Here is an 11,728-nt window from a genome sequence, read left to right on the forward strand (position 1 = left end):
CTTGAACTTATGAACAGTGAGATCATGACCTGAGCTGAAGCCAGATGCTTAACAGAATGAGCCACCCAGGCGCCCCAAAATATCCCAATTTTCAAACCACAGTACACATTCAAGCAAAACGCGCATGTGTTTTGTCTGTGTGCTGCCAGGTTGTAAACCCTGTCTGTGCTGGATCTCCAAGGTAATGTTCACACTCGCAAGCGTAACACACAAGGCCCCAGTGTTCGTGGGGGCCACTTTACCTGAACTTCCCAGCTTCGTTTCTCACTCCTCTCCAGCATGCATGCATTCAGCAACATCTATTGATTCGTACTACATGCTAAGCAAGTTTTAGATGCTGGGGATATATAGCAGAGAACAAAACAAAGTCCTGCCCTCAGGGGACTATTCTATATTCTAGTTGGCAGAGACAGCCAATACACATATAAAAGTATAAAATGTCACATGGCACTGAGTGTCATAGAGAAAAATAAAGCAGGATGAGCCCCCAGCATGGTTGGTTACAGGACATGCCTTTGCTTTCCTGTCATGCTCTTCTGTCTGCCTTGAATGACTCTCCCTCCCTTGTAGCCTAGTTGCTTCCTACCTCTCACTGGAGACTTACCTTGAGCATTACAACCTTGCAATATTTTCTCTGTGCCATAAGACTGGTGACCCTCCTCCTGGCTCCCAGGGCACTTGTGCCTGCTCTTACTGTGAGGTTATAACTGTTTCTTAAGTTGGTATTTACTTTTCAGTATCTCCCACCAGACAGTGAGTAAATTGGGGGGGTTCTGTATTCCTTTACATTTTCTATAAATCTTTGTTGATCAATGGAACATCCTCTTTGTGAAGATCTTTCCTGAGGAAGCTGCTGAGGGGGAGACAAATGCTCCTGACTTGTTTTCTTCTTTCCCTTTCCAGTAAGAAAAGTGCTTCCCTCTGCTGTTGAAGCACAGAACTGTGCTTTGGTGACTTGGAAAACGAAGAAGGTAAAGGATGTTGTTTATGTCCTTTGGTTTAGGGACAGGTTATTAATGAGTGTGAAATACTGTCTTAGATTATCAGTGAGTCAAGGAGCCAAAGCTAACTTCAAAGCTTACTTTACTTGGTCGTGAGAAGATGCTGATATACTTTCTATTTGCATATTCATATATGCATATTTGCGTATTCATGCACACATTCATGCACGCAAGATGAAGAATATATCCCCTGTGTGTACAGACTTAACCACGTGCACTTGCTCTAGGCAACTTAGGCAAACAGGATGCACACTCACAATTGACAAGCATCAAACACCAGAAGCTGCTCCTGGCACAGCCCGATCACAGCCCAGCATCTCTGACTTTTCTGTTCGCCGGGCTTCCGTCTGGCTCCTGATGCCTGCGTTTTCAGGGGTGTTTTGCTTCCATTAAGATTCTGAGGACACCAGCGGCCTGGAGGCTGGCTCGGTTTTCTAGAAGACCCATGGCTGGGGCTCCCTCTACGCCCCTGCGGCCGCCCTGTGGAACAAGGTGAGGGCTGTCACTGGCGGGGCGGTGGTTGGGGAGCGCACATGTTCCACTGCGCTCGGAACACGCAAGCTCTCAGCCCAGCCCGCACAGGGCCGTGTGGGCACAGCAGCCTCTGATGTGTCTCAACTCTGGAAACCCTGACTTTTCAGGCTGTGTCAGAGCCTCCCCCAAACAAAGTGACCAGGCTTGCAGCCGCGCCAGGAGACGAAAGCCCCAGGCAGCAGGCAGCTGCTGGGGAGTGTGTTCCCGGATGGAGCAGCCCTGGGGGTCGTTTGGAGGACGACAGTGGGGCTTGGGCTCAGGGACAATTCTGGGGGTGGGGTGGGGTGGAGGGGGTACTCTGGGCACACTGAGCAGCGGAGATTCAGTCACACACCTGATGACAACTTCTTGCTAATTGCTTGCTAGCTTCATTCAAATGATCTTTCCATGGAATGGGCCCAAAGGTTTTGCTTGCTTGTTTTTTTTTAATATGAAATTTATTGTCAGATTGGTTTCCATACAATACCCAGTGCTCATCCCCAAAGGTGCCCTCCTCAATACCCATCACCCACCCTCCCACCCCCCATCAACCCTCAGTTTGTTCTCAGTTTTTAAGAGTCTCTTATGCTTTGGCTCTCTCTCTCTCTAACCTCTTTTTTTTTTTTTCTTCCCCTCCCCCATAGACTTCTGTTAAGTTTCTCAGGATCCACATAAGAGTGAAAACATATGGTATCTGTATTTCTCTGTATGACTTATTTCACTTAGCATAACACTCTCCAGTTCCATCCACGTAGCTACAAAAGGCCATATTTCATTCTTTCTCATTGCCACGTAGTATTCCATTGTGTATATAAACCACAATTTCTTTATCCATTCATCAGTTGATGGACATTTAGGCTCTTTCCATCATTTGGCTATTGTTGAAAGTGCTGCTATAAACATTGGGTCCAAGTGCCCCTATGCATCAGCACTCCTGTATCCCTTGGGTAATTCCCTAGCAGTGCTATTGCTGGGTCATAGGGTAGGTCTACTTTTAATTTTTTGAGGAACCTCCACACTGTTTTCCAGAATGGCTGTACCAGTTTGCATTCCCGCCAACAGTGCAAGAGGGTTCCCATTTCTCCTCATCCTCGCCAGCATCTATAGTCTCCTGATTTGTTCACTTTAGCCACTCTGGCGTGAGGTGATACCTGAGTGTGGTTTTGATTTGTATTTCCCTGATGAGGAGTGAGGTTGAGCATCTTTTCATATGCCTGTTGGCCATCTGGATGTCTTCTTTAGAGAAGTATCTATTCATGTTTTCTTCCCATTTCTTCACTGGATTATTTGTTTTTTGGGTGTGGAGTTTGGTGAGCTCTTTATAGATTTTGGATACTAGCCCTTTGTCTGATATGTCATTTGCAAATATCTTTTCCCATTCCGTTGGTTGCCTTTTAGTTTTGTTGATTGTTTCCTTTGCTGTGCAGAAGCTTTTTATCTTCGTGAGGTCCCAATAGTTCATTTTTGCTTTTAATTCCCTTGACTTCGGAGAATAAACCTAACCAAAGATGTAAAAGATCTGTATGCTGAAAACTATAGAAAGCTTATGAAGGAAATTGAAAAAGATATAAAGAAATGGAAAAACATTCGTGCTCATGGATTGGAAGAATAAATATTGTTAAAATGTCAATACTACCCAAAGCTATCTACACATTCAATGCAATCCCAATCAAAATTGCACCAGTATTCTTCTCGAAGCTAGAGCAAGCAATCCTAAAATTTGTATGGAACCACAAAAGGCCCTGAATAGCCAAAGTAATTTTGAAGGAGAAGACCAAAGCGGAAGGCATCACAATCCCAGACATTAGCCTCTACTACAAAGCTGTAATCATCAAGACAGCATGGTATTGGCACAAAAACAGACACATAGACCAATGGAATAGAATAGAAACCCCACAACTAGACCCACAAAAGTATGGCCAACTAATCTTTGACAAAGCAGGAAAGAACATCCAATGGAAAAAAAGACAGTCTCTTTAACAAATGGTGCTGGGAGAACTAGACAGCAACATGCAGAAGGATGAAACTAGACCGCTTTCTTACACCATTCACAAAAACAAACTCAAAATGGATAAAGGACCTGAATGTGAGACAGGAAACCATCAAAACCCTGGAGGAGAAAACAGGAAAAAACCTCTCTGACCTCAGCCGCAGCAATTTCTTACTTGTTTGTTTTTAAACATACAGTTGAAATAAACAAGAAGAGCTAAATTTTTCAAGCCCCCTCTCTGTCCATTCCCCCAACCTCACTCAAATAGGACTTCTCTCCCTTTCACCCCAGGGCTAATTTGGAGGCATCTACAGTGCTTGCCATCCTTGGTCTTGCAAATCAGTTACAGTCACGTGATGACTCCGTTGCTTCAGTGCCCTGTTCTGATTGGGCCACCTGCTCTGAGGTCTGGAGGCAGCGCAGAGCTTGGCCCCAAGGGTCTCAAATATCAAATGTAGAACCAAGGACGCCCACACTCGCACCTTCCCCTTGCCCACTCCCAGTGACTGGCAACCTGCATTGGTCACACTCTGGGAAGGGAATTTTGCCAGATCTTGTAAATGTGTTTTGAATAGATGAGGCCAGATAGGTAGAGCACACAGCATGGCATGGGCTTCAAAGAGGTGTTGTGTCTCTAGCCTGCCCATTTTGCAACGTGAGAGCTAGAAATAAGTTCCCCTCTGATGGTTTGCTGGGTAAAATCCTTGAGGACAGGGGATATGGTGTGTTCCACTGTATCTCACAGTGGTGTGTGTTGCTTGATGGTCAGCAGAGGTTGGTAGAATGACTGATTAGCTCCTGGCTGTGTGGTGGCACATTAGTCTGTAACGTACCTACTCTTTCCAACTCTAGATGGGAAGGAAGGATCAGCAGGAAATGTACCAGGAAAGGCAACAAGAAATCAAAGCATCTACTCAAAAGGTAGGATTTGCAGTAAGTCATGAAGGTCTAATACTGTACTTTTGTTAAAGGGCCGATGTCCACCCTATTTGTGCCGGACGAACACGGAGAGGGACAGCAGTCACAGAGAAAGAAGGACTTTGGGGTTAGATGTCTATTATAAATGGAGGAAGCTTGGGTTTCAGCAATAGAAAAAAGTGTGGCTGATGATGAACTCTAGTTTGGGCATCTTTGGGTGCCTCTAAATGAAAAATTATATTCTGGGGACCCGGAAAGCACTGTAGGAGTCAGAGTGGGTGAAACCTCATCAAAAGCAGTTTCATATTCTCACCCTGAATCTCACTGGAAGGTTAGGTGGGTGGAGGACTAGATGTCAGCTCAGGATGAGCTCTGCTATCTTGGTGAGCTGTGCTGTGGCACCAGGGCACCTCCTTAGGGCCTGCACCACACCCCCATTTGGGTGGTGCTGAATTTTCCTTCTTTCAGGAGCTAGCAGGATTCAGGCCAGGTGCCCAAAAATATTGTCACTACCCTTTCACTGAAGCTCTCATTCTCTTTGACCACCCACTCAGTGTTCTTGCTGTGGGTTCATTAGGTAGGTCTCTTTTGGTTCCAAGTGACAGAAACCCAACTCAAATGGGCTTACACAGAGAGAGAGAGAGAGAGAGAGAGAGAGAGAGAGAGAGAGAAGAGAAGAGAAGGGAAGGGAAGGGAAGGAAATGTTATGACTTCCATAACTTGTAAAGCATAGGAGTAGGACTCCAAGATTAAGGCCCTGCTGGATTCAGATACTCAGATGATGATATCACCAAGAATCTGTCTTGGCCCATCTCTCAGCTCCAATCACTGGGGCCAGTGGGATTCATGGTTTTAATGACTGGTCAGGAGGGCATCTAGGTGGGATCAGCTGCAACTGAACCACTTGGACAGAGAGGGAGGGCAGGTGGTCCCTCGAAGAAAAGTGGATTGTTGTTACCAACTATGGGGCAGTGGGGTGGGGGGGCAAGTTTAGATTTCAGTGGGCAAGTACAGTCACTCTATAAGGATTTTTGCATCCTTCCTACATGTAAGTGGTCCTATAGAAACCCTTCTCTCTGCCTAAGCCTTCAGGGCTGGGCTCCTAAATTGGGTCTCCCCATTTCCACTCCCTTCACGGTTCCATTATGAGAGCTGGATGTTGGTGGTTTTTGTTTTGTTTTGTCTTTTGTTAGAAATTTGGATATTTTCTCGTGGAGGGAAATCATCCAGAGGACAAATACCATTTCACTTTTTCCAGTCCAGCAAAATAATCAAGAAATCCAATCGCTACTCCTAGATGGGGACAAATGTGAAGTTGCTAAAACCAATTACCTTGGGGACAAAAGAACATGATAGATTTGTCTGAATTGAACTAAAATGTCACATGGTTTGAGCCACATCGCCAGAGAGGTCAGGGTGTTCTCAGCCTGCTGTGGGACACAGCTGACCTTGACTGATATAGGGAGAATAGAGGTTTTGGCCCTTGCTCTGCCACTAGCAACCTGAAGGAGGCTAACTAACTCACTTTTTTCCCTGGTCCTCAGTGTTCTCCTTAGGTTTGGGGCAAGGTGTTTTCTCTCTGGTATAGTCCATTCCCTTCGTAGCAGCTGATTTTTAGCTGATAGTTCAAATCCTTAATAATATGGGTTGTACCTTCCCCAAGTTTTAGGTGGCAGAATTTAGGATTAAAATAAAACTAAGAAGCTTTCTGCCTGATTCAAGAGGAGTGTCAGAGTGACAATAACATTTAATCTTCCTTTCAGGATGAGAGGTGCCACATGGCACATGGATATCTTTAGCGTGGACTGGACTTAGTTTCTTGGGACACAATCAACTATCAGGTGTCCACTGACTTTGTGCACGAAACTGCCTACCAATGCAAGAAGATGCCCCCTGCATGCCTGAAGCGTTGAGAACATGAGGCAGGAAAGGAGACATCCATGCACAAGAAACCTGTGACTATAACATTTTTAATATGTAATTGCTCTGTGAGATTTTATTTTTGGAAATGCTATGCCACCAGCCAAGAGATGCTCAGTGTGGCTTGGGAAGGTTCTTCTCCTCAGATTTCCAGCTGGACAGACAATGAGGAGGTCATGCTGCATGGTCACACTGTGTGAAGCCCAAGGGCAGGGTCTGTGCCAAGGGCACATGGTGGATGCCGAGTGAACACACGAACATGTGGGCGAGCAAAGAGCTGAGTGCTAAGAGGTATTCCAGCTCCAATGATTGTGAACACAGGGATCTCCCACCTGGAAGGAAAACTCCACACAGGTACAGGAGGATCTGAAAAAATGGACAACACAAAAATGTGCGTCTGTAAGCTGGAGAGAGGGGCTGTGGGGCAGGAGAGATTTCGGATGGAGATGTTACGAGGCTTCGCTTCTGCCCTGGAGGCCTTGAGTGAAAGGAAGCGCTCTCTGCTGCCTTCTGACCACTTCCTCAGGACCCGCTTCACCCTGTGGAGCTGCAGCTGGAAGTGAATCAACCCAGGGAGTGCTAGGAAAACGAAGCTGCTTTAGTGACCACAGGTACTGGCTCATCGGCATCTTTCTTCTCTGCGCCTGTCCCCACAGGTTCCCCCCTGCCCTGCGTGGTGCAGCGGTTAACCGGAGCGCATCCGGGCAAGAGGTCACACACACACACACACACACACACACACGATGCGCACATGGCAGGCTGCAGGTGTGGGAGGAGCACTCACCTCACAGCCATGAGGAAGGTGCAGAGCTGTGAGGTAAGGGAATTCAGAGCTGCACAGTGAAAGACCTTTAATCCCACAGCTGAAATCCATCCCCCGCCCCCACCTAGAGGATCAGAGTCTGAGAAGGGCCAGACCCAGGGCTGAGATCTCCCTTTCTTTACAGTCAAGTAACCGTGGTAAGGGAGCCATGCAAGTGTAAGCTCAGTGTAGGGCGGAGGGTGCTCCTGGGTTCGATTACAGCGAAGAAGCTGATTCAGCCATCTGTCAGTGGCTGCCTGGGGATGCATTCAGGTCTCAGTGTGTGTTCAAACCAGCTCTGTGGGGGGAAGGACCGAAGAGATGTGGACAGCAAGATGCAAAGGTTAACCTCTGTAGTGGTGATGGGGGCGGGTTTCTGAAGCTGGCAATCAAAGGGCAGGCAGGCCCGCCTCCACAGCAGTGAGACGGGGCAGGAGACAGCTGGGAGGTGCCTGGGTAGGCTCGCCCGGCACCTGTCCTCCGGCTGCCTCAGGGGCACAGGCACAGGTGCCAGGGCATGACACAGGGAGGAGAGCCTGGGGCAGGTGAGCGAGACTTAGAAGACAGGAGTGTGCAAAGCAGGGCCTGAGCGGAAGAGGAGGGGACATGTGGGCAGGGATTCTGGGATAGGGGATAGGGGAACAAGTCTCCATTCCTGGATGGCACTGGGTCATGGGCGCTGGAACTGGTTTAAATCTAGACTGGGGTGGGGAGGGGGGGCACCTGGGTGGCTCAGTTGGTTAAGCATCTGACTTTGACTTCGGCTCAAGTCATGATCTCACTGTTTCTGAGTTTGAGCCCCATATTGGGCTCTGCACTGACAGTGCGGAGCCTGCTTGGGATTCTGTCTTTCCCTCTGTCTCTCTACCCCTTCTCCCCAGCCTCTCAAAAAATAAGTAAGTAAATAAATAAACTTTAGATCCAGGCTCTGCCACTTAATAGTTGTGTGTGTAATTTTGGAAAAATTATTTAACCTTTCTGAACTTTAGTTTCCTTATCTACCGGTGATGATACTTATTGGCTTATTTTGAGGAGTCAGCATGAGAATCCACATAAGGGTCTGCTTCAGTGTCTGGACATAATGGATACTCTATAAACGTGACTACTCAGCTACTTTGTAAACGGTCCTGGGGCACCAGGTAGCTGTGTGTTGGTAAGAACAGGGAATGAAGGTAGAGCAGGATCTGCAGCGGAAGTCACATGAGTACAGGTCTCCTGTTATTTCATGTCTGGAAGGTGGACTGGTCCCAGAGCTCAGCCAACGGTTCACCGCCTGTAACATGCAATATGTTTTGGGAAAGGGATGGGTTCTGAAGCCAGTGGTCACCAGAGCTGGGGGTGGGCTGCCCTCTGCAAATTCTGTTGTACTGGGCCTGGTGCTCCTGGCGTGTCGACTCAGGGTTGGCCAGGCTGCAGCATGTCAAGAGGAGCCGGATGGCACTGGGCAGTAAGGCTTTCCCTGTGTTCATGTATGGCTTGATTTTTGTCAATTGCAACTGATTTTCTAGGATTCAGGTTCATGTTTTGGTGGAATGGGCATGAAATCCATTTCTGGCTGATTTCTTGTCGCAGTGGCTTTCAGCATGTCAGCTTTAACATTCTCTATGACTCCTGCCTCTGGACTAGCGGGGGTCTCATGCAGCTGGTCATGATGGTGTGCAAGCACTTCCCTGTGGCTAATGAGCCCCCACTCTCTCACGTTGTTCTTCCATCCAATCTTTCCAATCTCCTCCCTTTCACCAGTGTTCAGCCTCCCTTTCCTCACGGACCCTTTATTTTCCACCTTTGTGCCTCTTTCTCTTCCATTCTTCTGCATCTACTTTTCCTGTCCATCTTTTGATCTATAAACCAACCTCTTGCTCACCATGGAACCATTGTCTTTGGGGCTAAAAGGGAGCTCAGAAATACCTTGTGCAGCTGCCTGCCCCAAATCTCTGTCAAGGCATCAGTGACTCTGTCAAGGCATCCAGTGCTTAGACATCCCCTGGAATGGGGAACTGATCATAGCCTGGGGTGGCTCATTCTGCATTTTTAGCACTTGGACTGTTGGCACAGTGGCAATCCACTGATGGAAGAAGTTGTCTCCCTGCCCTTGAGGAACTTGGAGTCTAGTGGAGCAGAACCTTCCACTGTTTGGTTCTAGTTCTACCCCATCAGGTATATATAGACAAGCAATACTCAGGAAATATTTACTGAACATTTCCTGTGCATCAGTCTCTAGGTTAGAGATTGCAGATTGCAAAACTGACAAAGAAAAAAGTGTCCCATTAGTGAAGATGCTTGAGTCTAGGAAATAGGAGAGATTCCCAGTGACTTTCTGTGTTGTGTTACAATAGACAGGCTGTGGGTACCTTGAGGATGGAGGGATTCATTGTACCCAGGGAAGGCTTTCACAAACTGGCTATTGTCTGAACTGACTTTGGAAGGAAGAGTTCACCAGGAAGACAAAAGGACATTGCGGGCAGAGGATATTCCCAGGTGTAATTTGGAAATATTGGGCTAAGCTAAGCAGCTAGAATAAGATAAAATAAGATTAGCTGTGAATGAAAGGGTACAACCCAAGCAATGGGCTGGAATGATGGAGAAACCCCAGGAAAAGGGCATGAAAATCACATGTAACATGATATGGGAACCACACACAGTGTGGTGCAGTGAGGTCTGGCAGCAGAAACCCTGAAGAGTGGAGGTGTGGGCTGGGCAGGGAAATCCTCCTGGAAGGACAGCCTTGTTGGGCTCTCATGTCCTCTTCTGTCAATAGAGGAGTTGACAATACCTGGGCTGCCTGTCTGGAGGTGAGGTTGAGGAGAAGGGGAAGGTGGGGTCTGGGAAGCCTCAGTGCCTGGAATACAGTGCCTTGCGGGGGCAGGGGGTATAGCTAATGGTTGAGAGTGTGGCTTCACAGGAAAGTAGATGTTATAAAAACAGGAGGGGCATGGAAGGGTGGGGTGGGTGGTAGTGTGGAGATTGAGAAGTGAGAAGGAAGACCTTCAGCTTAGAATTCAGGTTCCCTAGAATGACAAGGCAGGATTTTGGTGTTATGTTCTGGGGGAGGGGAACTTTCTTGTCAAAGGTTCTTAAGGCGTGTGAGCATCTGAGGGGACCGGAGGATGGCTCAGGGAAGAAGAGAAGGCTAAAGAGTGACAGTGTGGTCTGGTGGAAGGACCTGAATTCAAATCTAAGCTCAGCCACTTCCTCAGTCCATCAACTTTTCTTAATCATTTGGAAATGGAAGTAACGGTACTTATCTTAGAAGGTGGCTTGAGGGGCGCCTGGGTGGCGCAGTCGGTTAAGTGTCCGACTTCAGCCAGGTCACGATCTCACGGTCCGTAGGTTCGAGCCCCGCGTCGGGCTCTGGGCTGATGGCTCAGAGCCTGGAGCCTGTTTCCGATTCTGTGTTTCCCTCTCTCTCTGCCCCTCCCCCGTTCATGCTCTGTCTCTCTCTGTCCCAAAAATAAATAAACGTTGAAAAAAAAAATCTAAAAAAAAGAAGGTGGCTTGAGAGGCAAATACGAGAATGTATAGAGTGCCTGGAATATAGTAGTCTCGAGATAAATGTTTCTTTCCTTCTCCTCTTCCCCACCAGCCATCCCAACACAACAGTGGGTCAGCATTTTGACTACGAGGGCCAGGAAAGGCTGGTGGGGATTTGAGGGAATATGAAGACAGCAGGGACATCCCACCCACCGAGGCGCTCCTTAAGGAACTGTGCCATGGTCACAGGTATGTCTATGCACCCTCCATGGTGCTTTGCATGAACTGGTGCTCAGGAATGTAGAAATAGAATTGGACAGAAATAAATGCTGTTTTTTCCTGTCCAGGTATTTACAACATGGTGGGGCAGTGGTCAGGAGACAAGACAGGTTTGCTGTAGTCTTGGGAGAATCCTCTCACCGCTGGAGCTCAGGCCCACATCAGTGAAATAAAGGGCATAGCAGGATGATCGCCACATTATTCAAGCCATGCGATTTGAGAGCCGTGTAAAGGCTTGGGGTTGGTACGACAGTATTGCAGCTGGTTTGCAAACAAGGCTCAGAAGTGAGAGCCTCATTTGTAGATTGACACATTGGTCCTGAACTCAGGGCTCTTCACTCACTGGACTGAGGTTGACCTCTTCCTGTTGTCCGAAGGCCCAGGCAGCAAACATATTCCAGACTCAGAGGCTGTGTGCCAAAGGTTGCCCCTCATGAGACCCTGAGGATGGAAGGCTCTCTAGGTATCCAGCTGCACAGCCCTCCCCAACATCTGCTAGACACCCAAAGGAAGCAGTGGGTGACAAAAACAACGACTTTGACATTTGAGTCAGTCTTTGGTGCATTTGCCTTTCCCACAAACCCACCATGACATGTGTTTTTGCGATGAAGCTTTTCAAACATCAATAAGGGGTTCATAAAAGAACCCACAAGACCCAGGCATTTCCAATCTTTTTTAAAAAATATTTTTAAAAATATTTATTTTTGAGACACACACACACACACACACACACACAGACAGAGTGTGAGTGGGGGAGGGGCAGAGAGAGAGGGAGACACAGAATCCGAAGCAGGCTGCAGGCTCTGAACTGTCCTCACAGAGGCTGATACGGGG

At 47.7% G+C, this 11,728-nt stretch overlaps 1 long non-coding RNA gene across 1 annotated transcript; it reads left to right on the forward strand.

Annotated features, from left to right (window-relative positions):
- Window positions 1-1,306: 1,306 nt before the first annotated feature.
- LOC115505280 lies at window positions 1,307-11,417 on the forward strand. The gene is made up of 4 exons (XR_003965972.1): window positions 1,307-1,493; window positions 4,357-4,425; window positions 6,186-6,953; window positions 10,728-11,417. It is a non-coding gene; the product is annotated as an uncharacterized LOC115505280 (long non-coding RNA).
- The last annotated feature ends 311 nt before the right edge of the window (window positions 11,418-11,728 follow it).

The sequence above is a fragment of the Lynx canadensis genome, chromosome F1 (assembly GCF_007474595.2).
Source record: "Lynx canadensis isolate LIC74 chromosome F1, mLynCan4.pri.v2, whole genome shotgun sequence".
NCBI classification, from domain to species: domain Eukaryota; kingdom Metazoa; phylum Chordata; class Mammalia; order Carnivora; family Felidae; genus Lynx; species Lynx canadensis.